Source organism: Phyllobates terribilis, unplaced genomic scaffold (assembly GCF_046119375.1).
Source record: "Phyllobates terribilis strain yellow unplaced genomic scaffold, ASM4611937v1 Scaffold_1__5_contigs__length_1240528914, whole genome shotgun sequence".
Classification (NCBI taxonomy): Eukaryota; Metazoa; Chordata; class Amphibia; order Anura; family Dendrobatidae; genus Phyllobates; species Phyllobates terribilis.
In genome coordinates, this window is record NW_027362761.1 from 419762374 (window position 1) to 419786725 (window position 24352).

The window sequence follows — 24352 nt, forward strand, 5'->3', positions numbered from 1 at the left end:
ACGACATGGCATGACGTAGCTAGTCAGTGCAATGATAATACCCTAATGATAAAATCTTCATAAGTAAACAGCACACAGCTTAATAAATAACAAATAGCTGAAATCTGTGTTTTAACCCCTAACTCATGCTGTCCTCTAATTACATAGCAAAACCTGCTGAAAAATTCCCTTTAACCCCATAGCTCCCTGATCTAGTGGCACCAAAATACCCAGGAATTAAACAGGACCGATGCTGTCATGCATCACCCGCCACAAAGGCGTGGCACCGCTTAGTGACAAAAACAAGAACAAAAGGTTCAGGAACCGAGACAGATGTTAGACTATAGAATAGCTGATCATATGAATAACAGGACGTTATGTAACAGAAGGTCTTGTAATAATCCTGTTCTTCTAGCTGTATTGTAACCGACTAATGAAAAATCAGCAGGAATATAAGGAGCCTTCAAATAATAATCCTTGAGAAAAATGAAGAAAACTAATTGAGGTGACAGAGTCAGTGATCATGGCTGCAACAATGGAGGGTCCAACGGTTCTGCACTCCACCATCTTTCCCCAGACACCTATTTTATATGCGTATCACTGAGTGGTGAAGCAGGGAGCTGTCTGTGGCTGCTGCATTGCCGCTAATATATTCCTGTACCCTCTTCCTGAAGCCGCATATATAATTGAAATTCACAGCGCCACAACATGCAGCTATATACAGATTTTTGCCCCACTGCTCAACATCCTGTGATGATGTAACAAGGCACAGGGCGGTAGCCGTGGGCGAGGGATTGACTCCAGATGCCCTGGCACGCTACATGAAAGTGGGGGTCCTGGCTTGTTGTGTGGACTTGTGTAGTGTGGTCTCTATGCCTGTGCAGGCCGAATGTTGCCATTTATTTCGGCTGGCCAGGACCGAGTGACGACTTGTTTCCTCAAGGACACCCCCAGTTCACTTTAAATAACAGTACTTTACTCAACAGTTCTTCATCATCAACTTTATACACCAGCTAGCAGGCACATATCTTCCAGCACGTTTCAGTTGTACAGAGCATATTCAGGCACATCTGCAGTTCCATCTGGATTGTTTCCATTCCTACTGGTCCTGTGAGTCCCAGCACAACCCAGCCTAGCTCAAAAGTCCAATCCGTAACAGTCACTTTACTTTACCTGCTGCTGCACGTCTATTATCCTCATTAAGAACGGGGTAAGGGATTTGGTCATTATAGCCAGAGTTGAGCCTTCCGCTCCCAGATGTATCAGTTAGAATCCACCCGGGAAAGTTGACTCAGTTCACATACCAGTCTGTCTGGACCCATTAGCTTTGAGGCCTGGGGCCTTGGCACTAAAGTCCTGTGCTTTGGACCCTTCTGTTTGGGGGGCAACTCCATTAGAACTTCGGTCACTAGACTCAACGTCGTTCCTTGTCTCAGTCCGCATATCAGGCTCATGCTATCTTAAATTTGGTCTCCTCTCTCCTTCTTGTACCAAAAATCACCCACTGCATACAGTCTTGACTACTTACAGACTATAAATTTGTTTCTGTCACACACTGGGTCTCCACTCTCTTTTTTACAGGAAACCATATCTTTTCCTATCAGCTAACCCCTTCCCTTGTGGGCTAGTCCCAAAACTTAACTCCAGCTGTCACTACTCAGTTGCTTGCTGGGCAGAACGCAGTGTCCTCACAGTACAGTGCAAATCATTACAAGGCAAACATTAACTCTATCTTACTTTACTGTCTGGCACAACACAGTCTATCACTAGCAGCACATTACACATTACAGCAGTCTATCACTTACATTACACATTACAGCAATTCACATTACATCTCAATAATGTGATTGGCGTTTTCAGGAAAAGGAAAGGAATGCGACAGCAACAGTCCACCTCTTTACAATGACACCATGCACAATGACATATTTGCAAATGTGCCATATTAATTTATACAAGGGGCACAGTCACATATTCATTTATAACCATGCCTAATTATTTATGGAGTGAGCACTGTATTGGGTATATTTGCTTCAAGGGGCACAGTGAGAAGAATATTTTATTTATGGACATATTGTGAGGCAAGTTTTTAAATTTAGAAACACATTGAGGGGCATATTTGTATCTAACGATGCAGCAGTATATTTATAATGCCTTGAAAAAATATTCATACCCCATGAAATTTTCACATTTTTTCATGTTACACCCACAAACTTAAATGAATTTTATTGAGATTTTATGTGATATATCAACACAAAGTAGCAAGGAGTTGTGAAACATACAGGAAATGATACATGGTTTTCTAATCATTTTAAAAATATAAATGTGAAAATTGTAATGTGCATTTGTATTCAGCTCCTTTGAATCAATACTTTGTAGGACCACCTTTTGTTGCAATTTCAGCCTTGAACATTTAGAGGCTGAAATATTTACCCATTCTTTGCAGACTCGCTGTAGCTCAGTGAGATTGGATAAGGCGTGTATGAAGAGTAATTTTTAAGTCTTGCCACTGATTCTTAATGGAATTTAGGTGTGGACTTTAACTGAGCCATTCAAACATATGAATATGCTTTGATCCAAACAATTCCATTGTAACTCTAGCAGTTTGTTTCAGGTTGCTGTCCTGCTAGAACGTGAACCTATGCCCCAACCTGAAAGGGAATTTGTTGTGTTATTTTTTTTTAGAAGGATACTAATAGTATCCTGATATAGGGCTTGGGCAGTCATTTCAGAATCTGTAACAGTTATTGAAGAATTCACAGCGGCGCTGACCACTGATCACTGACCATAATCCCGCTCATTCCTCTGTGCCAATGTCAGTGATAGTAAAAATCTTGCACATGCGCGATGCCTCCCTAGGTCTGCATATGTGGAGTATTCCTACACTGTCATTTACTGTCACTGGTGTCAGCGCAGAGGGGAGGGCTGGATTATGGGCATGAGGAGCATGGCATATTTATTTTGGATTAACATACTACCCAGCGTGTGGCTGTGAATTCTCCAGTGCTTACAGCAAAGAAACTGGAAAAGCTACAGCAATAAATGTTACAGATTATGAAAGGGCTGTCCTATACAATTAGTATCCAACTAAAAAATCACATGACAGATTCCTCCAGGATTGCCCTGTATTTACTCCATCCATCTTCCTATTAACTCTGACCAGCTTCCTTGTCCCTGCTGAAGAAAAGCATCCCCACAGCATGATTCTGCCACCACGATGTTTGATGATGGGGTTGGTATTTTAAGGGTGATGTCCAGTTTTTGTTCTTTGTCACACATTGTGTTTTGCATTTAGCCCAAAAAGTTCTATTTTGGTCTCATCTGACCTTAGCATCTTCTTCCACGGTGTCCCCTACATGGCTTTTTGCAAAATGCAAACAGGATTGCCACTCTTCCATAAAGGCCAGATTTGTGAAGTATACAACTAATATTTGCCCTGGGGACAAGTGGGAACCTTAGCTGTGGATTGTTGGAGCTCCTCCAAAGTGACCATGGGCCTCTTGGCTGCTTCTCAAATTTGTGCTCTCCTTGCTTGGGATGTCAGTTTAGGTGGACGGCCATGTCTTGGTAAGTTTTCAGTTGTGCCATTCGCCTTCCAATTGTGGATGATGAATTGAACAGTGCTCTGTGAGATTTTCAGAGTTTGAACTATTATTCTATATCTTAACCTTGCTTTACTCTTCTCCACAACTTTATCCCTGACCTGCCTGGTGTGTTCCTTGATTTTCATGATATTTTTTGATCCCTAATGTTCTCAAACAAACCTCTGAGGCCTTCACAGAACAGCTGAACTTACACTAACAATAAATTACACACAGGCGGACTCACTTTACTAATTATGTGACTTCTGTAGGCAATTGATCACTCAAGATTTTATTTTGGGGTATCAGACTTCAGGGAGGTTAAATACAAATGAATGTGATAATTTTCAGATTTATATTTTTAAAATAATTAGACCCCATGTATCATTTCCTCTACACATATTTAAGTTTGGTGGGTGTAATATGATAAAATGTGGAACAGTTCACAGGGTATGAATACCTTTTCAAGTCACTGTATAATATACGATACGATTAACAAATGCATCTTACATCAAATACAATGCAATAGGAAAAGTAAATTCATTTCCACATCAGATACCATACAATCTGACAAATACATTACAAATACAATTATCACTATTCTGTGTCCTGTGATGTCCTTATTTTTATTAATTCTTTTGCCTCAAGTCTGAGGATAACTAAGAGACCTCAATATATTGAGGGTTCTCAAATCACACACTGTGTCTAATTACAATAATTTGTCTTTATTTTATAATTAACTTATGTCTATTTTTAAAGATCTATTAATTCCATTTCCAACTCCTTAATGTAAAATTAAAACAGATGACTTAATCATCCATATATTTCATTATAATGAGAGGCTGATTTATTACTTAAAAAAACTGCAATTAATCACTGATTTCGTATTTGTAATTCCAAAAATACTTGATATAGTTAGTAATACAGTTAATCGTGGGAAAGAGTTTATTCTTTTCAGTATTACGTAGACATAATATAAGGCTAAGAGCTTCAAAAGTTAATTTGTCCCTCACCCACCTCACCAATAAATACTAGTCAGGCACAGGTATCGGAGCACATCTGCCAAGTGTTACAGTAGTCAATAGAATTAAAAGATTGGTAATTGGCATGGGTTATCAACTCACAATTAGCTTCTATTAACCACTGGAAATATACTTGTGTTGTACAAAATCACTGGTTATGCCATGTACAGTAAATGGGATGTTTTATGTCTCTTTTAATTCAGACATCCATATAACTGGTTTACCTAAACTAATATTTTTACCCCTCCCTTCAATGACCCTTGCACGAGTAGAAACAAGTTAACCAATATCTATTTAATACCATCTCAGAAAAGCCAACAAATGAAGAGCTGGGATAGCTTGGAACATGGAAGGAAACCACAACACAATCTGCAATAATATTTTTATCTTACAGCAAGGAAAGTGAAAAACCTGCACCACCTTATTCTTATGGAATAAAGATAATGCTTTTAAGGATAGGTGAGTGCAGCTCATTTTTCTTTCTTATGGTTAATAATATTTTTATATGCACAGGTAACAACTGACAGTATAGCTGATCTTTATTATGGGCATGCAATCTAATAAATGTACTGAAACCTGTATTTGCATTTGGATAAAGCAAGGACTCTAAAGCTCGTCTGTATGTCTTTGAAAGACAAAGCAAAAACCTGTCCAATATAAGGGATACTTATTTTTACCTAAAGATTAGATGTATTGGAAAGTATTACACTTTTAGAAGCTCTGACTAAAAATTATATTCCCTTATTGCCACTTTGGCTCTACCAATAGCGACCACCCTAGAGCAGCACTTTATTTTTTTATTCAAATTGCACCAGAATTCTTACACTCAGGGCTTGTGCACATGGTCGTATTTTCGATCTGACAAAACGTTGGATCGCAATCAGACTGATGTTAGTTTATGGGGCCAGGCAAATGTAAGGAAGTGGACACGAGAGAAGAGTAGAGATGATGTCTAGCTGAGTAATTACAAGCAAACACTGCCATCTGCTGGTCAAAGGCGAAAGTAAAAGTAAAAAAAAAGAATTACAGAAGTAGGAATCCATAGGAACCTTTGCTCCCAGAGGAAGAGTTTAAAGTGTTACGGGTCCGGGTGGTGGAACCTCTGTGCTGGAATGCAAGGAGGGACCAGAGGGGCGTAACTAAGTGCCTACTCGGACCGACCCTGGTCGCACGGCGGCTTAGTCGACTCCGTGAACCAAGGAGGGACCGGGAAGGTGGACCAGGTGCCACTCTGGGACCGATCTTGTGTGAGAGCAGGCCACTATCACGGGTCAGATGGCTGAAGCTGACAGGTATAGCGGGAGAGCACAGCATGTAGCCTGACGGGTGATCCAGGTTGGCAAGCAGGCGGGCACTGCAGGTAGCCAGAGGGTGATCAGGGTAGGCGAGCAGGCAGGCACGGCAGGTGACCTAACAGGTGATCCGGGTAGACAGGCAGGCGGGCACGGCTGACAGACAGGCTGGCGGGCACGGCTGACAGACAGGCTGGTGGGCACGGCTGATAGACAGGCTGGCGGGCACGGATGATAGACAGGCTGGCGGGCACGGCTGATAGACAGGCTGGCGGGCACGACTAACAGACAGGCTGGCGGGCACTGGAACCTGAGGGCTGAGGAGAGTGTTAGCACACAAACAACAGCCTTGCACCGGCACCTCCATTTTGGAGGATGTGCTCTATATAGGAGTGGTCCTCTGGCCATTGGCCGGGGACTCTTTAGGACTGCGCCCGCGGCCCCTTTAAGAGGGAGGGAGCGCGCGCGCACCCTAAGCACAGTGCCCGCGAATCTGCGCGCGGTATGCACAGCAGCAGGAGCAGGGGAGCTGGAGGATGCCGGACCCGGACCGCGGCGAAGAGGGGAACGGCGTCTCTGCCCGGCAAGAGGAAGAGATGCCGACGCTACATAAAGATGACACCAGGTCAGGTGAGACCTGTGTCGCAGTTACTAATAAAAGACCAGGTTGAGCTGAGAAGAAATAGTTGGCTCCAGAACCAGGACAGGTCGTGTGGCTGCTAGGTGGGCTTATAGCCACTATAGCCACAGAAGAGCCCAGCAGTGATCAGATGCCAGAGAAGGCCTGAGCTGAGAGTGACGGTGACGGTATGTGACGGTGCGCAGCACCAGTAGAAGATCCACACCCCATGCTAGTAGAATATCCACTCCCCGTGCCAGTAGAACATTCGCGCCCCATGCAAGTAAAAGATCCGCACCCCGTGCCAGTAGAAGATCCGCACTCCGTACTAATAGAACATCCGCATAACACGCCAGTAGAAGATCAGTAAGCAACGCCAGTAGATGATCTGGCTGTAGCAGAGGACCATTCCTGTGGGCCATTACATCCACCGCAGACATACAGTACAGGGTGTGGGTTGGGGCCATGCTTCAGGGAACAGAGATAGCCAGTGTGACAAGCACACTGCATACCCAGTGACTCTCATACAGTACAGACCAAAAGTTTGGACACACCTTCTCATTTAAAGATTTTTCTGGATTTTCATGACTATGAAAATTGTACATTCACACTGAAGGCATCAAAACTATGAATTAACACATATGGAATTATATACTTAACAAAAAAGTGTGAAACTACTGAAAATATGTCTTATATTCTAGGTTCTTCAAAGTAGCCACCTTTTGCTTTGATGACTGCTTTGCACACTCTTGGCATTCTCTTGATGAGCTTCAAGAGGTAGTCACCGTTAATGGTTTTCACTTCACAGGTGTGCCCTGTCAGGTTTAATAAGTGTGATTGCTTGCCTTATAAATGCGGTTGGGACCATCAGTTGTGTTGTGCAGAAGTCTGGTGGATACACAGCTAATAGTCCTACTGAATAGACTGTTAGAATTTGTATTAGGGCAAGAAAAAAGCAGCTAAGTAAAGAAAACGAGTGGCCATAATTACTTTAAGAAATGAAGGTCAGTCAGTGCGAAAAATTGGGAAAACTTTGAAAGTGTCCCCAAGTGCAGTTGCAAAAACCATCAAGTGCTACAAAGAGACTGGCTCACATGAGAACCGCCCCAGGAAAGGAAGACCAAGAGTCATCTCTGCTTCAGAGGATAAGTTTATCCGAGTCACCAGCCTCAGAAATCGCAGGTTAACAGCAGCTCAGATTAGAGACCAGGTCAATGCCACACAGAGTTCTAGCAGCAGACACATCTTTTCCACAACTGTTAAGAGGAGACTTTGTGCAGCCGGCCTTCATAGTAAAATAGCTGCTAGGAAACCACTGCTAAGGACAGGCAACAAGCAGAAGAGACTTGTTTGGGCTAAAGAGCACAAGGAATGGACATTAGACCAGTGGAAATCTGTGCTTTGGTCTGATGAGTCCAAATTTGAGATCTTTGGTTCCAACCACGGTGTCTTTGTGCGACACAAAACAGGTGAACGGATGGACTCTACGTGCCTGGTTCCCACCGTGAAGCATGGAGGAGGAGGTGTGATGGTGTGGGGGTGCTTTGCTGGTGACATTGTTGGGGATTTATTCAAAATTGAATGCATACTGAACCAGCATGGCCACCACAGCATCTTGCAGCGGCATGCTATTCCATCCGGTTTGCATTTAGTTGGACCATCATTTATTTTTCAACAGGACAAAAACCCCAAACACACCTCCAGGCTGTGTAAGGGCTATTTGACCAAGTAGGAGAGTGATGGGGAGCTACGCCAGATGACCTGGCCTCCACAGTCACCAGACCTGAACCCAATCGAGATGGTTTGGGTTGAGCTGGGCCGCAGAGTGAAGGCAAAAGGGCCAACAAGTGCTAAGCATCTCTGGGAACTCCTTCAAGATTGTTGGAAGACCATTTCCGGTGACTACCTTTTGAAGCTCATCAAGAGTATGGCAAGAGTGTGCAAAGCAGTCATCAAAGCAAAAGGTGGCTACTTTGAAGAACCTAGAATATAAGACATATTTTCAGTTGTTTCACACTTTTTTGTTAAGTATATAATTCCACATGTGTTAATTCATAGTTTTGATGCCTTCAGTGTGAATGTACAATTTTCATAGTCCTGAAAATACAGAAAAATCTTTAAATGAGAAGGTGTGTCCAAACTTTTGCTCTGTACTGTATCTAGGACTTGTGACCAAGGGGAAATACCGGTTACCCCCAGTAGGGCCAGTGTAACAATCTGAGGTGTTTATAGAGACTACGACGGGGACGGGCCTAGTACCTCTGTACTAGGCCCGTGTAGCTGAGACATAAAGGCATTAACAGTCGTTTAACTGCTAGATAACAAGAACATTGTATGTAATAGAACGTTGCATAGATATTGTATTTAGTCGTATTGCTGTGTAATATGTTGTATTGTCCCTATTACTCTAACCCGCCACAAAGTGCTTACTTGTATATACACTGCTCAAAAAAATAAAGGGAACACTCAAATAACACATCCTAGATCTGAATGAATGAAATATTCTCATTGAATAATTTGTTCTGTACAAAGGTGAATGTGCTGACAACAAAATCACACAAAAATCATCAATGGAAATCAAATTTATTAACCAATAGAGACCTGGATTTGGAGTCACCCCCAAAATTAAAGTGGAAAAACACACTATAGGCTGATCCAACTTTGATGTAATGTCCTTTAAACAAGACAAAATGAGGCTCAGTATTGTGTGTGGCCTCCACGTGCCTGTATGACCTCCCTACAGCGCCTGGGCATGCTCCTGATGAGGTTGCAGATGGTCTCCTGAGGGATCTCCTCCCAGACCTGGACTAAAGCATTCGCCAACTCCTGGACAGTCTGTGGTGCAACGTGATGTTGGTGGATGGAGCGAGACATGATGTCCCAGATGTGCTCAGTCGGATTCAGGTCTGGGGAATGGGTGGGCCAGTCTATAGCTTCAATGCCTTCATCTTGCAGGAACTGCTGACACACTCCAGCCACATGAGGTCTGGCATTGTCCTGCATTAGGAGGAACCCAGGGCCAACCGCACCAGCATATGGTCTCACAAGGGGTCTGAGGATCTCATCTCGGTACCTAATGGCAGTCAGGCTACCTCTGGCGAGCACATGGAGGGCTGTGCGGCCCTCCAAAGAAATGCCACCCCAAACCATTACTGACCCACTGCCAAACCGGTAATGCTGAAAGATGTTGCAGTCAGCAGATCACTCCATGGTGTCACCAGACTCTGTCACATCTGTCACATGTGCTCAATGTGAACCTGCTTTCATCTGTGAAGAGCACAGGGTGCCAGTGGCGACTTTTCCAATCCTGGTGTTCTGTGGCAAATGCCAAGCGTCCGGCACGGTCTTGGGCTATGAGCACAACTCCCATCTGTGGACGTCGGGCCCTCATAGCACCCTCATGGAGTCGGTTTTTAACCATTTGTGCAGACACATGCACAATTGTGGCCAGCTGGAAATCATTTTGCAGGGCTCTGGCAGTGCTCCTCCTTGCATAAAGGCGGAGGTAGCGGTCCTGCTGCTGGGTTGTTGCCCTCCTACGGCCCCCTCTACGTCTCCTGGTGTACTGGCCTGTCTCCTGGTAACGCCTCCAGCCTCTGGACACTACGCTGACAGACACAGCAAATCTTTTTGCCACAGCTCGCATTGATGTGCCATCCTGGATGAGCTGCACTACCTGAACAACTTCTGTGGGTTGTAGAGTCCGTCTCATGCTACCACAAGTGTGAAAGCACAACCAACATTCAAAAGTGACCAAAACATCAGCCAGAAAGCATTGGTACTGAGATGTGGTCTATGGTCCCCACCTGCAGAACCACTCCTTTATTGAGGGTGTCTTGATAATTGCCAATAATTTCCATCTATTGTCTATTCCATTTGCACAACAGCGTGTGAAATTGATTGTCAATCAGTGTTGCTTCCTAAGTGGACAGTTTGATTTCACTGAAGTTTGATTTACTTGGAGTTATATTCTGTTGTTTAAGTGTTCCCTTTATTTTTTTGAGCAGTGTATATACTTATAAATAGATTTTCCTTTTTTGTGTTAGTTAAATAAATAGTGTTGGTTAAGTACCACTATCTCTTCATTGTCTGCACTGTTTCATCCAAGTAACCTGCTTACACATATGTCAGATGTCAGATATTTTCCTTGAACTTAGTCGGTACGAAGAAAAAAATCACTGCATATCCAAGTTTTAACTGATATATGGATTGCATGTCGGCCATGCAAGTCAACGAGTCCATGGAAGCCATCGGACTGCACTCGGATGACATGCTGAGCATGCTGAATGCTGAGCCCTGTATTACCCTGCCTCACCACTGATTGGCAGCTTTTTGTGTACACTGTACATAGGCACAAAGCTGCCAATCAGTGGTAGAGGCGGGGTTATACAGAGATCATTAATATGGAGGACTACCTGGCAGCAGGTTTACTAGTCCTCTAGTGATTATATCTTACTGATAAACTAGTGATTTTATCAAAACTACAGCAAGCAGCCCAGTAGGTGACACATTGCTGGAATCAGGGCCTCTGTCTGTACGTTATGTTGCTCTCAAATTAGGTGGCAAAAACCTGGCGACAGATTCTCTTTAAGGTTATAGTCCTTACAAATTACATGGAAGAATCTGTGTATATTTCATGTCATTAATCTGACCAGATCTCTTTGCCAACTCAGTAAAGAACATTTAGAAATACATTGTGGCCTGTATTAATCAAAGCTTTCACACCAGAATTCTAGCATAAAACCTTGGAAAAGATGCAAAATTTAGGCGCAACATGGAGTTGCTCCAAAATTTTGCGACTTTTGCCGTTTTCACACCAGTTTCTCCCAGTTCTGACAAAATGGGTGGGGCTGGTGTGGGATGGGGGTGGGACACCACAGCTAGTCTAATTCATGATGAGCTGTGGTGTCTCCTATGTCAGAAATTTCACTCCAGTACCTGGCTGGAGTAAGATTTCTTGCGTTGCGTACGGAGGCGCACACCACTCGTCAGACGCTCCAGATTCATAAGACGTGCACCTCTTCATGAATCCAGAATGTCTGACTCTAGCACACCCCCTCATCAAGGCCAGTGAACAACACTAGTCTTGATTAATCGGACCCTGTATGTTTATCTAGAAATGATTTAGCTGTTGACAAAGACAAGCTCCGTTATATATTTAACATTTCGCCTGTTATTGATATACTGTAGTATTATATTTCAGGTAGTTATAAGATGAGTTTTCTGGATAAAATTGGCTATGATCTCCCTTTTTGTGACATACAATTTCTTAATGACCACCTCACTTTCACTGACATAACGATTACTGAATGATTCATCTATTGCTGAATGGAAAGCTTCTTCACCATTAAAGTTTTTTACCATTTTTACATAGGGCCATCAATCTTGTACCATTTTGAGGTGTGTGAAAAATGACAATAAAGCCTCAGGCTCTTTTTAATTTTAATGATCAATGCTAATGTGTATTTTTGATAAGTTGGCAATATCAATTTTTCACAACATTTTATCACAGTGCACAAATTCTTATTGACAAGCTTGTTTGTGAGAAAATGCTAATTAAAATTTTGACACATTTAAAATATCATTGAAGCCCATTAATTAATCTTGAAATAACCAAAAGTAGCAGTTTATTAGTCTCACATAGTGATTAAGAAAAGTCAATGAACATAGCTTCTAGTCTTCTTAATGCATGGTGTCACCTTGCCCAATAAACAAGAAGGCTTTTCTTAGTATTAGTACATTATCATTTGAATATATTCACCATGGATTTTTTATAATACACAATATAGCTATGGGGAAATATAACTGGTATGTATCATTCAGTAATTCAGAATGCATTTTCCACTTTTTACTTAATATTTAAAGGGAATCTTCCAGCAGGTTTTTGCTATATAATCTGAGGACAGCATGAGGTAGGGGTTAAAACATAGATTTCAATGATGTGTCACATGTCAGAATGTGTACTGTTGTTACAATGAAGGTTGTATCACCTGGTGATCATCATTGCTTGGACTACCAGAGCTACAGCAGGGCCTGCTTGCTAGTTGATTCTGCCCCTTCCTGTGATGAGCAGCACTCTGTCTATATAAAATGTAAATACAGAGACTGGTGTGGGCGAGGTTAGCTTTCTCAGCTCTGCTACATTCTAAATCTCAGAACTCTGACTGTGTCACAACTGCTGCATCCAGTAAATTAAGTGATACATCATTGGATTCAGGGTCTCTTTGCCTACATCAGGCTGCTCTCAGATGATATAGCCAAAAGCTGGTAACATATTTCCTTTAATGCTCAACAAGAAGAAATATATGGGTTTATGACTAGTTTGCGTACAAATGTGAACTGCAAATTCTAGACATTCATATTGACCAAAAGAGAAGGTTAAAACATTTCAAAAGATTAAAACTTTACTCTTAAGAACTTATTCTAAAATATCCATGCAAAAAGGACAAGAAATTGTACAGACGTGATATATATATTATTCTGCACTAAAATTCTTGTTTCCTTGCTTAGATGCTAAGCAGTTATTCAGTATATAAAGTTGTCCTGGTCTTGGGATATACTTGATGTTTTGTGGGCATAATTTGTGCCTATAAAAGCCTTCGTTATTGGCTTGCATCAGATTTCCACAAGTGTAACTTAAAGGGGCTCTAGTGGCTTGGATTCAACTTGGGTAGTCTATCAAAAACAGAGGGGAAAAGGAGAGAACAAAAGGTTGCTGCTACATCATAAAGTACCTACAGTATAGTCATGCTAATGGATGTCTCCTCCATACAAATGTACAGGCCACCCTCAGCTTCTGGATAATAGTAGCTGATTGCCAGAAAATATCAGATCTTGATGAAATAACCGTTTTACTTTCGTATGATGGTAAAATTGTTTGTTTGGGGGGTTTTTTTGAGCCGTTTGGTAACGCACCAATTTTTCTTTCACCTGAAGACCCCCTAAGTCTCATACTAAGGTAGCAATGTAGCATCCAGAGTGAAATAACAGAATGCAGCAAATTCGTTTTTTTCCTATCTAAAGATAGCAGTATAATTTTTTCTAATCCTTTCATTCACTGGTAATTTCCAGTCCAGGAGCTGATTAATGCTACAATTCATCACTAGCAGGTTGCACGATGAAGCAAGTCTGCACTTCCTAACTGCTGCAATACGTTTTCAGTGTTTGGTTAATCTGAATCATTATAACTGTAGTTAGCTTAAACATAGATTACTAAAATAAAATATGGTATCTAACTGGGGTAAATAAAAATACATCTGCCGTAAGCATTCATTTACTAGACAGTATTTTATGAGACCTATTTTATACATGTAATTGATAGCATTGCTACTGTTTAACCACTTCGCGCCAGAGCCTGTTTTTGCCTTCGTGACCGGGCCAATTTTTTCAATTCTGACCACTGCCAGTTTATGAAGTAATTACTCTGGAACACTTCAACGTATTCCCCTGATTCTGAGATTGTTTTTTCGTGACGTATTGTACTTCATGATAGTGGTAAAATTTCTTCGATATAACTTGTGTTTATTTGTGAAAAAATCAGAAATTTTGCGAAAGTTTTGAAAATTTTGCAATTTTCAAACTTTGAATTTTCATGCCCTTAAATCAGAGAGATATGTCACACAAAATAGTTAATAAATAACATTTTCCACATGTCTACGTTACATCAGCACAATTTTGGAACCAAAATTTTTTTTTGTTAGGGAGCTATAAGGGTTAAAAGTTGACCAGCGATTTCTCATTTTTCCAACAAAATTTACAAAAACATTTTTTTAGGGACCACATCATATTTGAAGTCACTTTGAGGGGTCTTTATGACAGAAAATACCCAAAAGTGACACCATTCTAAAAACTGCACCCCTCAAGGTGCTCAAAACCACATTCAAGAACTTTATTAACCCTTCAGGTGCTTCACAGGAATTTTTGGAATGTGGAAGAAAAAAATTAACATTTAACTTTTTTCACAAAAATGTTACTTTAGACCCAATTTTTTTTATTTTCACAGGGGTAACATGAAAAAATGGACCCCAAATTTTTTTGTGCAATTTCTCTTGAGCGTGCTGATACCCCATATGTGAGGGAAAACCACTGTTTGGGCGCACGGCAGGGTTCGGAAGGGAAGGAGCGCCATTAGACCTTTTGAATGTAAAATTTGTCTGAATAATTAGCAGACGCTATGTTGCGTTTGGAGAGCTCCTGATGTGCCTAAACAGTGGAAACCCCCCAAAAGTGACACCATTTTGGAAACTAGACCCCTTAGGGAACTTATCTAGATGTGTGGTGAGCACCTTGAATCCCAAGGTGCTTCACAGAAGTTTATAATATTGAGCTGTAAAAATAAAATTTTCACATTTTTCCCACAAAACCGTTTTTCATCCCTCAATTTTGCATTATCATAAGGGTAACAGGATAAATTGCATGAAATTTGTTACGCAATTTCTCCTGAACACGCCGATACCCCATATGTGGAGGCAAATTACTGTTTGGGCACATGGCAGGGTTTGAAAGGGAAGGAGCGCCATTTGACTTTTTGAATGTAAAATTTGTTTGAATAATTAGCGGACGCCATGTCACATTTGGGGAGCCCCTAATGTGCCTAAACAGTGGAAACCCCCCACAAGTGCCACCATTTTGGAAACTATACCCCTTAGGGAACTTATTTAGATGTGTGGTGAGCACCTTGCACCCCCAGCTGCTTCACAGAAGTTTATAATATTGAGCCGTAAAAATAAAATTTTCACATTTTTCCCTCAAAAAATGTTTTTCATTCCCTAATTTTGTATTATCATAAGGGTAACAGGATAAATTGCACCATGAAATTTGTTGTGCAATTTCTCCTGAACACGCCGATACCCCATATGTGGAGGCAAATTACTGTTTGGGCACATGGCAGGGTTTGAAAGGGAAGGAGCGCCATTTGACTTTTTGAATGTAAAATTTGTTTGAATAATTAGCGGACGCCATGTCACATTTGGGGAGCCCCTAATGTGCCTAAACAGTGGTAACCCCCCACAAGTGCCACCATTTTTGAAACTATACCCCTTAGGGAACTTATCTAGATGTGTGGTGAGCACCTTGCACCCCCAGCTGCTTCACAGAAGTTTATAATATTGAGCCGTAAAAATAAAATTTTCACATTTTTCCCATAAAAAATGTTTTTCATTCCCTAATTTTGCATTATCATAAGGGTAACAGGATAAATTGCACCATGAAATTTGTTGTACAATTTCTCCTGAGTACGCCGATACCCCATATGTGGGGGAAAACCACTGCTTTGGTGTACGGCAGGGTTCGGAAGAGAAAGAAGCGCTATGTTGGCTGGGATAGGCAGCAGACACCATGTCACATTTGAAGAGTCGCTGACATGCCAAAACAGCAGAAACCCCCACAAGTGACCCCATTTTGTAAACTACACCTCTCAAGGAATTCATCTAGGGAAGTAGTGAGCATTTTTTAATTTTTAAATTTATACCATTGGGCAGTGAAAAAAGCATAATTATATTTTTACCACAAAAAAATGTTTTACCCTCAGATTTTACATTTTCACACAGGGCAATGGGTAAAAATGGTGCCGAAATGTGTCACACAATTTCTTCTAAAAGTGTCAATACCCCATATGTGGCTGTATCGTACCACTTAGCCATACGGTGAGATTTGAGGGGGAAGGAGTGCTATTTGACAATTAGAGAACAAATTATTGTAGAATAGGCATTTGGATTTGGGACCACAAAATTTTCTGAATTTCTTTTGGGGGGCAAGGACCATTTTGCTTTTCCAGAGCCTTTCTGCTACCAGTAACTTGGAAGTCCCTTATATTTTTAACAGATGATGGACCTGAGTGGGGACTAGCTTTTTTTGAGGACTAAGTTGAAGCTTTTATTGGGAACATTTTACGTAACATTTATCCGGCGCTCTAGGCTGAGCACTTACATCGGGGTTTCCATCTAAATTTCCAAGTGATGTAATTCAGATGAAACCCCTGCAGGATCCATTCACTATAATGAGGCAGCAGAGTTACTCTGGACTCCGACTGGCCTCTGTTTAGTGGTGTCCTTTTTTTCAGAAGTGCACAAAACTGTGGCCAACCGCACTTTTATGCACGCCTAAAACAAATGACACCGTGGGATCCCAGGCTAGACGGCGTCCACAGTGGCCTATATCTGCCTCATTACAGGGAATCTTCCATCATGGGTTCTGGCTGAATCACGTATTTCAGAGATTTACACGGAAACTCTGGTGTAAGTGCTCAGCGCAGAGCACAGGATAAATGTGAGCAGAGCCTTACTGGGATCTTTGGGAGACATAATAAACAAATCAGTAGCAGGTGAATAATATTTGTTTTATTTATTTTTTATGCCGTTCCTAGTGTGATATAACTGATTAGATTACTTTATTCTTCGGGTCGGTGCGATTACAGAGATACCAGATTTATATCAGGTTTTTATGACTGACAGCTGTCACACACTAAAATACGCTTTTTTTGCAAAATCTAGTTTTTGCATCACCATATTTTGAGAGCTATAATTTTTCCATATTTCGGCCGATAGAGTCATGTGACGGCTTGTTTTTTGCGGGACGAGTTGACATTTTTATTGGAACCATTTTTGGGTACGTGACATTTTTTGATCGCTTTCTATTCCGTTTTTTGGGAGGTAAAGTTAACAAAAATAAACACTTCAGGAATTGTTTTTTGAGGTTTTTTTTATGCCGTTCTGCGTGTGGTAAAAGTGATCAGGCAGCGTTATTCTTCTGGTCAGTACGTTTACAGCGATACTACACTTACTGTATTTTTTTTATGTTTTGGCGCTTTTACACAATAAAACAATTTTACAGAAAAAAAAATATTTTTTTTGCATTGCTTTATTCTGAGCGCTATAACTTTTTATTTTTCGGCTGATGGAGCTGTATGGCGGCGTTTTTTTGCGGAACAAGATGAAGTTTTCATTGGTACCATTTTTATTTCTATTCTGCTTTTTGATCGCATTTTTTTCCACTTTTTGTTTGGCGATATGATGAAAAAGCATATTTTTTTGCTCCGTTTTTTATTTATTTTTATTACGGTGTGCACAGAAGGAGTTAATTAGTGTGACAGTTTTATAGCTCGGGTTGTTTCGGACGCGGCGATACCCAATATGTGTACTTTTTTTGGTTTTGTAATAATATACGGATTTATTGGTTTAATATTTTATTTATTTATTTTTATTTATTTTGTGATTTTTTTTTTTTAATAGTTTAAAACTTTTTTTTTACTTTTTTTTACATTTTTACTTAGTCCCTGTATGGGACATTAATTTTTATTTTTCTGATCACTGATCTCATGTAATGTAATAGACATATATTACATTACATGAGATCTTCACTGACTGTTTCAGTCAGTCTCCTGTCTGGCATCAGCTACATACAGGCTGAAGCCAGACAGGAAGGACACCATATATGGCAGAGCTGGAGGTGGTCATGTGACCTCCAGCTGCCATAGCAACCCCAGGTCCTCAAACGAAACGGAGGTCTTCGGAGGTAAGTAAGACGACCCCCTCTCTTCCTGCTGTCTCCTATATGCCGCGATCACTATAGATAACAGCATATAGAAGACAGCAAAGGGTTAACATCACTGATGTACCCTGTCAGAGCTAATGCTCTGCACCGGAATTGCAGTGCTTGCAGGACCCTGGGGGTCCTGAGCACTGCGAGACCACCCACCGTTTTTAAACGTCGGCGCTGCACAGAGCCCAGGCAGCGCGGACGTTTATCTACAGTGGGCGGTCGGGAACCGGTTAAACTTTTCCATATATATTTCTGTATATGAAATTGAAGACACACAGAGGTACAGAAAAGGTCTCATGAACCACTTTGGACTTCTATAGCCTTTACAAAATAGACCATATACGTGTTGTGTATACAAACCAATAATAATAGTATTCCATTTCATTAACAAGTTACACATTCCACTGCTGATACAACTGTATAATAGTATTCACAATCTGTAATAAATTGTGCTGTGCTCACCACATTCATTTGTCGCTAAAGACAAATAACTATTCTACTTGCAATGATAAAGGCATTTCTTACAAAAATGTATAAATTGATTGAAGGAGATTAGGGGTATAAATTGGCATTGTTGTAATGGAAGACCACTTGGCATTGGAGGTAAGGAGATGCTGCATCCAATTATATGCCTCAGACTTTCCATTTATTCAGAGCATTGCCAATTATCAGCAGAAGCTTCGGGTACTGTATACTGTAGAGATTTTGTTTCTCGATGGATTTATGTGGAAAAAATATAGATCTATTCAAGATTTATAATTCAATTTGTTAGTTGAATATCTACATATTCACCCATCTACAGTAATGATGGATGGTGATGCCTCAGTTGAATGTTTCTCCATATATTCTGACTAATGGTGAATGATCAGATGATATATCCTAAAGTATTCCATCACATCAGCACTTATTACCTTTCACTATGACAGATGCCTCAAAAACTGCCTGTGCCATATATTTAGTGCATGAGATGAACAAATTCAAATATACAGGAGTCTGAGGTTTTATTATTTGCGGACAAGTTACAGCATTATGGTTTGAGATACAATTACCTCTATTATGTCATGTTAGTTTCTAGTTAGCATATGATTTCATGTTTAGGTATACATGTTCTAGAAATGAAAGTATATCCTATACAATATGATGTATCTTACGTAATATGGTCTATTCTGCACAATATATTATATAGTATCCTTTGTGAAGTGTTCTATTTTTCATCTTTGGTTAGTTGTAATGTTGCTGATACCATCATTGAGAGTAAAATTGTCATACGTAAAGTTTAGAAGAAAATTACAACCATGCAGCAGATTAAAGTGCATGTATACTTTCATGTCTGAAAATGATTCATTTGCCCATTAGAGTGGTGGGACGAGCACTGCACCACCTAGGCCAGAGCAGCATGATGGTTGGTCCAGTGAGACTTCTGGTACCCAAACAGTGGGTGTACTGAGTTACCAAAAAGGTAAAGAAATAGTAAAGAAACAGCAATCAATATTACTTTAGTAATCTAGTGTCAGACAGAGGAGCATGCACAGAAGTCAATAATGTTGATTCGGGATCAGATTTATTAAAGTGCATCTGTTTTTCCATGTGACTTCTCACATTTCAAAAAGAGAAGAAGACATGCACCTGAGCAGTGATCACCTGAACAAATGATCAAATGGCACTGAGGTCCCATCTACTCCTTTCTATTAACAGGCTTATCTGACTGAGGATTTGTTGGTCATATTGCAAAATTGGTCCTTATCTTGTTGGGGCAGCATTGGTTGCCTAAACTGGATGTATTCGATGGAGTTGTCATCTCTAGTTTGAGGTGTAAGGCTTTATTTTAAACTGCTAGGTCATATAGGTTTAGGATACCATATTGATCCATTGACCCATCACCTTGTGTATATGGATACCATATTGATCCACTGACCCATCACCTTGTGTATATGTATACATTTTTTCTGCAGGATATAGACCTATGCAGGTAATTGCTGCTGCACTATATGCACTGTTGTATCTATTGATATAGTATAGTTTGGGTTTGTGCAATATTGACCACCATGGACATTCCATATAGCCTGTGTGGGTTTATTTATTTATTTGTATGTTTTTGCATTTATTGTCATCACAATATGGGAAGGTTTCTAAAGTAGTGGGTTCCTCTAGCAGTGGACTTCTCCAGTAATTTTTAATGGTGTTTTAATATTTTTCTGGTACGTCCGTAACTTTGTACATGTGTCAAGAGATATTGAAATAAATTGATGTAATTTGTATTTATTTTCTTACATGTTTTGATTATTTGTTCAGGTGATCACTGCTCAGGTGCATGTCTTCCTCTCTTTTTGAAATGTGTACAGTTTATTTAGGACATGTTGGAGGTAGATCTCAGCTATTTGATGGTGCCCTCCTAATGTGTTAGTTCATGTGACTTCTCGTAATGAGCTGTCATATATATGTATATGACAGCTTATTCTGAAAAGTCACTTGAAAAAAAACAGATGCACTTTAATAAAAATAAAAACAGGGTAAGTAGAGCAAGGCGTCACAAAAGGCTTCATCCTGTCACAATTTCTCTTCAATTTATCTGCAGAAGCTATTTTCAGGAAGGCTGGACTTGCTGAAAAAAGAAGGTATCAAAATTTCTGGACAAATCAACAACAATATTAAATATGCAGATGATACAACATTGATAGAAACAAGAGTAGCTGGACTGAAGGACTTATTATGGAGTGTCAAGATGGAAAGCTCAAACTTGGGACTGGTACACAAAACAAAGAAGACAAAGATATTGACTATTGCCAGTTACGACATATTTATGATTGACGGTGATGAACTGGAAGTTGTAAAGTACTTCAACCTACTTGGATCAATGATCACTCAAGATGCACCAGAAGTCAATAGAAGAATAGCTATGGGAAAATCAACAATGAAGTCACTGGACAAGGTCTTCAAATCAAGGAACATGTCACTGGCTATGAAGACACGTCTCGAACATAGTCTGGTCATTTCTGTGGTAACATACAAATGCAAAATCTGGATCATAAAGAAACAAAACAGAAGAAGAATCAACTCCTTCGAAATGTGGTGCTGGAGAAAGATTCTATCAATACCATGGATGTTACGAAGAACAAACAAATCACTTTTGAAACAAATCAAGCCAAACATGTCACCCGAAGCAAAGATTACCAAGCTACGACTTGCCTACTTTGGACACATCATACGAAGAGAGCATTCACTGGAGAAGGACATCATGGTTGAAAGAATAGAAGGAACAAGGCAAAGAGGAAGACCAGCAACCCAATGGCTTGATACCATCAAAATAACAGTAGAGAAGACTGGTGGATTTATCTAGGATTGCACAAGATCGATCTTCCTACAGATCATTCATCCATCAACTTGCCATGGCTCGAGATCAAGCCAAAGGCTATTAAAATAAAATACAGTATATACTGTATATGTTCAAAAGTTTCTGGATATTTTATGACTGGAATCGTGCCCTTTTCATAAGTTTTCCCTTCTTCTTGGTCAATTTCCAATTGTCTACGAGCTAGTGAAAAGAAAACCAACTGCCATGATGTCTTCCATACAACGCACACAGAGACATGAGTACTTCCTGCTCTCCTGTCTCCATGTAGCACATGTTCAAAAGCAGAAGTGGCATGCAGGACATTATACAGCAATTCTGAGCAGTGTTAATCCAGAACTAAAGATGAGATTAAACATTTAATAGAAAACAATGATAAGATATACTGTATCACATCATTTCTTATATTTATTATTTGATTGATCTATACAAAGTTTGCTGAATCAATAATTATTTTTTAAAGGAGAAAATGTTTTGAATATCTCCATAGAAAGCTATGTGACCCGCCCCCAGGGCTGTGGGGTACCCGGCAGCCGGGCCTCTGGCTGCTCGCAGGGGGATATCTCGGTGGCTGGCCACGGACGGTCAACAGAAGGAGAATACTTTTATATGGGGTTTTTGGGATTTCTCGTGACGCCACCTGTGGTGTCTGGTGAGGATCACCAGCGCTGCAACAGTCCTCTGAGGCAGATGTTAGGGCAGCAAGTGATGGGACAGCTCCCCACAGGTGGAGCAGGCCTCAGGGCAGTGTAGTAGAAGAGAGTTGGTCGAGCTTTGCATTGTAGTGCAGGGGGAACGATAGTGCAGATGAAAAAAATGGACAGAGGCAGTGCAGTGCAGTCATCCAAGATTTTACTCACATTTCTTTAGACACTTCACAGGTGCACTTTACAGGTAAAGGCCTCCCTCGTCGCGCCGCATTCACCGGGCAGGGGTTCAATCCTTCCTCAGGAAATGTGGGAATACCTGGCAGAACCCCACTTTCTCGTGTTCCGTGTTCTTTACTCTGGTCCTTCTCCCTCCTGCTCTGCGCTGCCCACTCTCAGTCCTGCTCAGGTACTCTGAAGTTCCTCCTGTCCGTCGGAGTTACACAGACTTGCTTGACCCTCAGGGGACTAGAATGCTGCAGCGATCCCTCTGTCTTCTGGCAGATGCGGGGCGTATGGGTGCCGTCCTGCACGCGCCGTACCCCCTGGTATCCTTACTGTAGAACGGAGCCTACTCCCTGCTCCCCTCCGGGGCCTTCACACTTGGCCCTAACTGTGGAGCAGATCTCCTAATTAGACTCTGCTCCCGACTGTTCTTCTGAACAGTCCCGAGCTGTTCTTCCGAACAGTCCCGAGCTGTTCTTCTGAACTGCTCCCTGGAACTCCCACTACTCCTGACCTTACTCTCCTGCCACCCCAAGATGCCTTCCCTATATATACTCCCACTAAACCGCCCCCTCTATCCACTTCCTCCACCAACACCCACTACTGGTTCGCCCTACCTTTGGGTTCCCCCCACTCCAGCCAGGGTCATGGCTCAGCAGAAACATACATTGCGTCTTGCCCCTCCAGCCGGCCTGGAGGAGTGTAGTGTTGGATGCAGGTGTTTCGGGGGTTCCGTGCAGCACTTCCACCCTACCTGAGAGAAGGGAGACACCACACCTCTGGGTGAGGCGCAGTACCTCTGTGGCAACTGAACCCTCAGGGGTGCCACATTCCCCCCGGTAAAACACAGCACGTCTGCGGGTTGGAACAAAGCAAAACAGTGATATATGACATGCAAAATTTTTAAGATGCATCCGCATATAAGATTATAAAAACATTCTTCCCTTTATGGGAGGCACATTACTTGAACGTTACAGGTTACATTTTTCAGAATATTATGAAAACTTCCTTAAATAACATTTTTCTTTTCAATAAGTGCAACAGGTATCAGCATGAGGGACCCGTCCGCAAACCCTCAACGTAGGCCCTGGGCGTGGCTGCAGGGCATAGGTGATCCTGAGTTGTACCACGGCTTCCACCACGCCAAACGGGTTTTTGTTCTGTGGTCATGGGCATTATTATAAAACCAATTAGTAAATATTCAGCAGCCTTAAATACATGCCCAAAAGCAAACATAGCTGATAGACCATAAAAGTTAAATCAGCATGAATTCTACTCCAACAGCATACCAAACCAAGAGAAAATCAGGAGTAGCTGAATAAAAAACAGTCTTTATTAAATACATAAATCTCAAACATCAGTATTCAAGCAATAGCATTGGCATAAATGGGGATACAAAAGGAGTCACGTGGTGACAGCACAAAAAAGTCTGTGATTCCCCATGCATCCACATAAAGTGAATAATTTGCAGGCTGGGGACTCCTAAGGCAAGGTACCCATCAAATTCAAAGGAGAATGGACATGGGACATTAAATTATACATAATAGCCAGAGTCAAACACAGTCCATAGTGACATTTAGAGATCCACAGTCCAAATATATGTAAATGAAAGGTAGGAACCTTACCAGAGGAGCTGAACCACAGGACTAAAGTGCTGAGTGAAAAGGACCCATGGAGAAGAGCGCCTCAACGCGCATTTCGCCTGAATGAATGTGGCTTTCTCAAGAGGCTGGGGCAATGGTGCGTGTGAGGACCTTAAGTATGTCACTTCCGTGGTCATGTGACGCGTCACATGACCAGCTAGTGGTGTCAGACTTCAGCATAGCGGCGCATGCGCCGTGGGTATCCGGTCATGAGCGTCCAAGCTGTCATGCCCACCGTGCGTGCGCTAAGAGCACAGAGCAGGAGGCTACAGACAGCGGGGCACGCGCTCTCCGAGGGAAACCAACGGTACGCATGCGCACCGCATCAGCCAGCATATTTACAACAAACTGTATGGTGTGGGTATTAGACAAGTCAATAGTTATGGTGTATACGCAAACAGTGGCCAAAAGACAAATCAATAGTCATAGTGTGTACACAGGCAGTGGCCAGAACATCCAG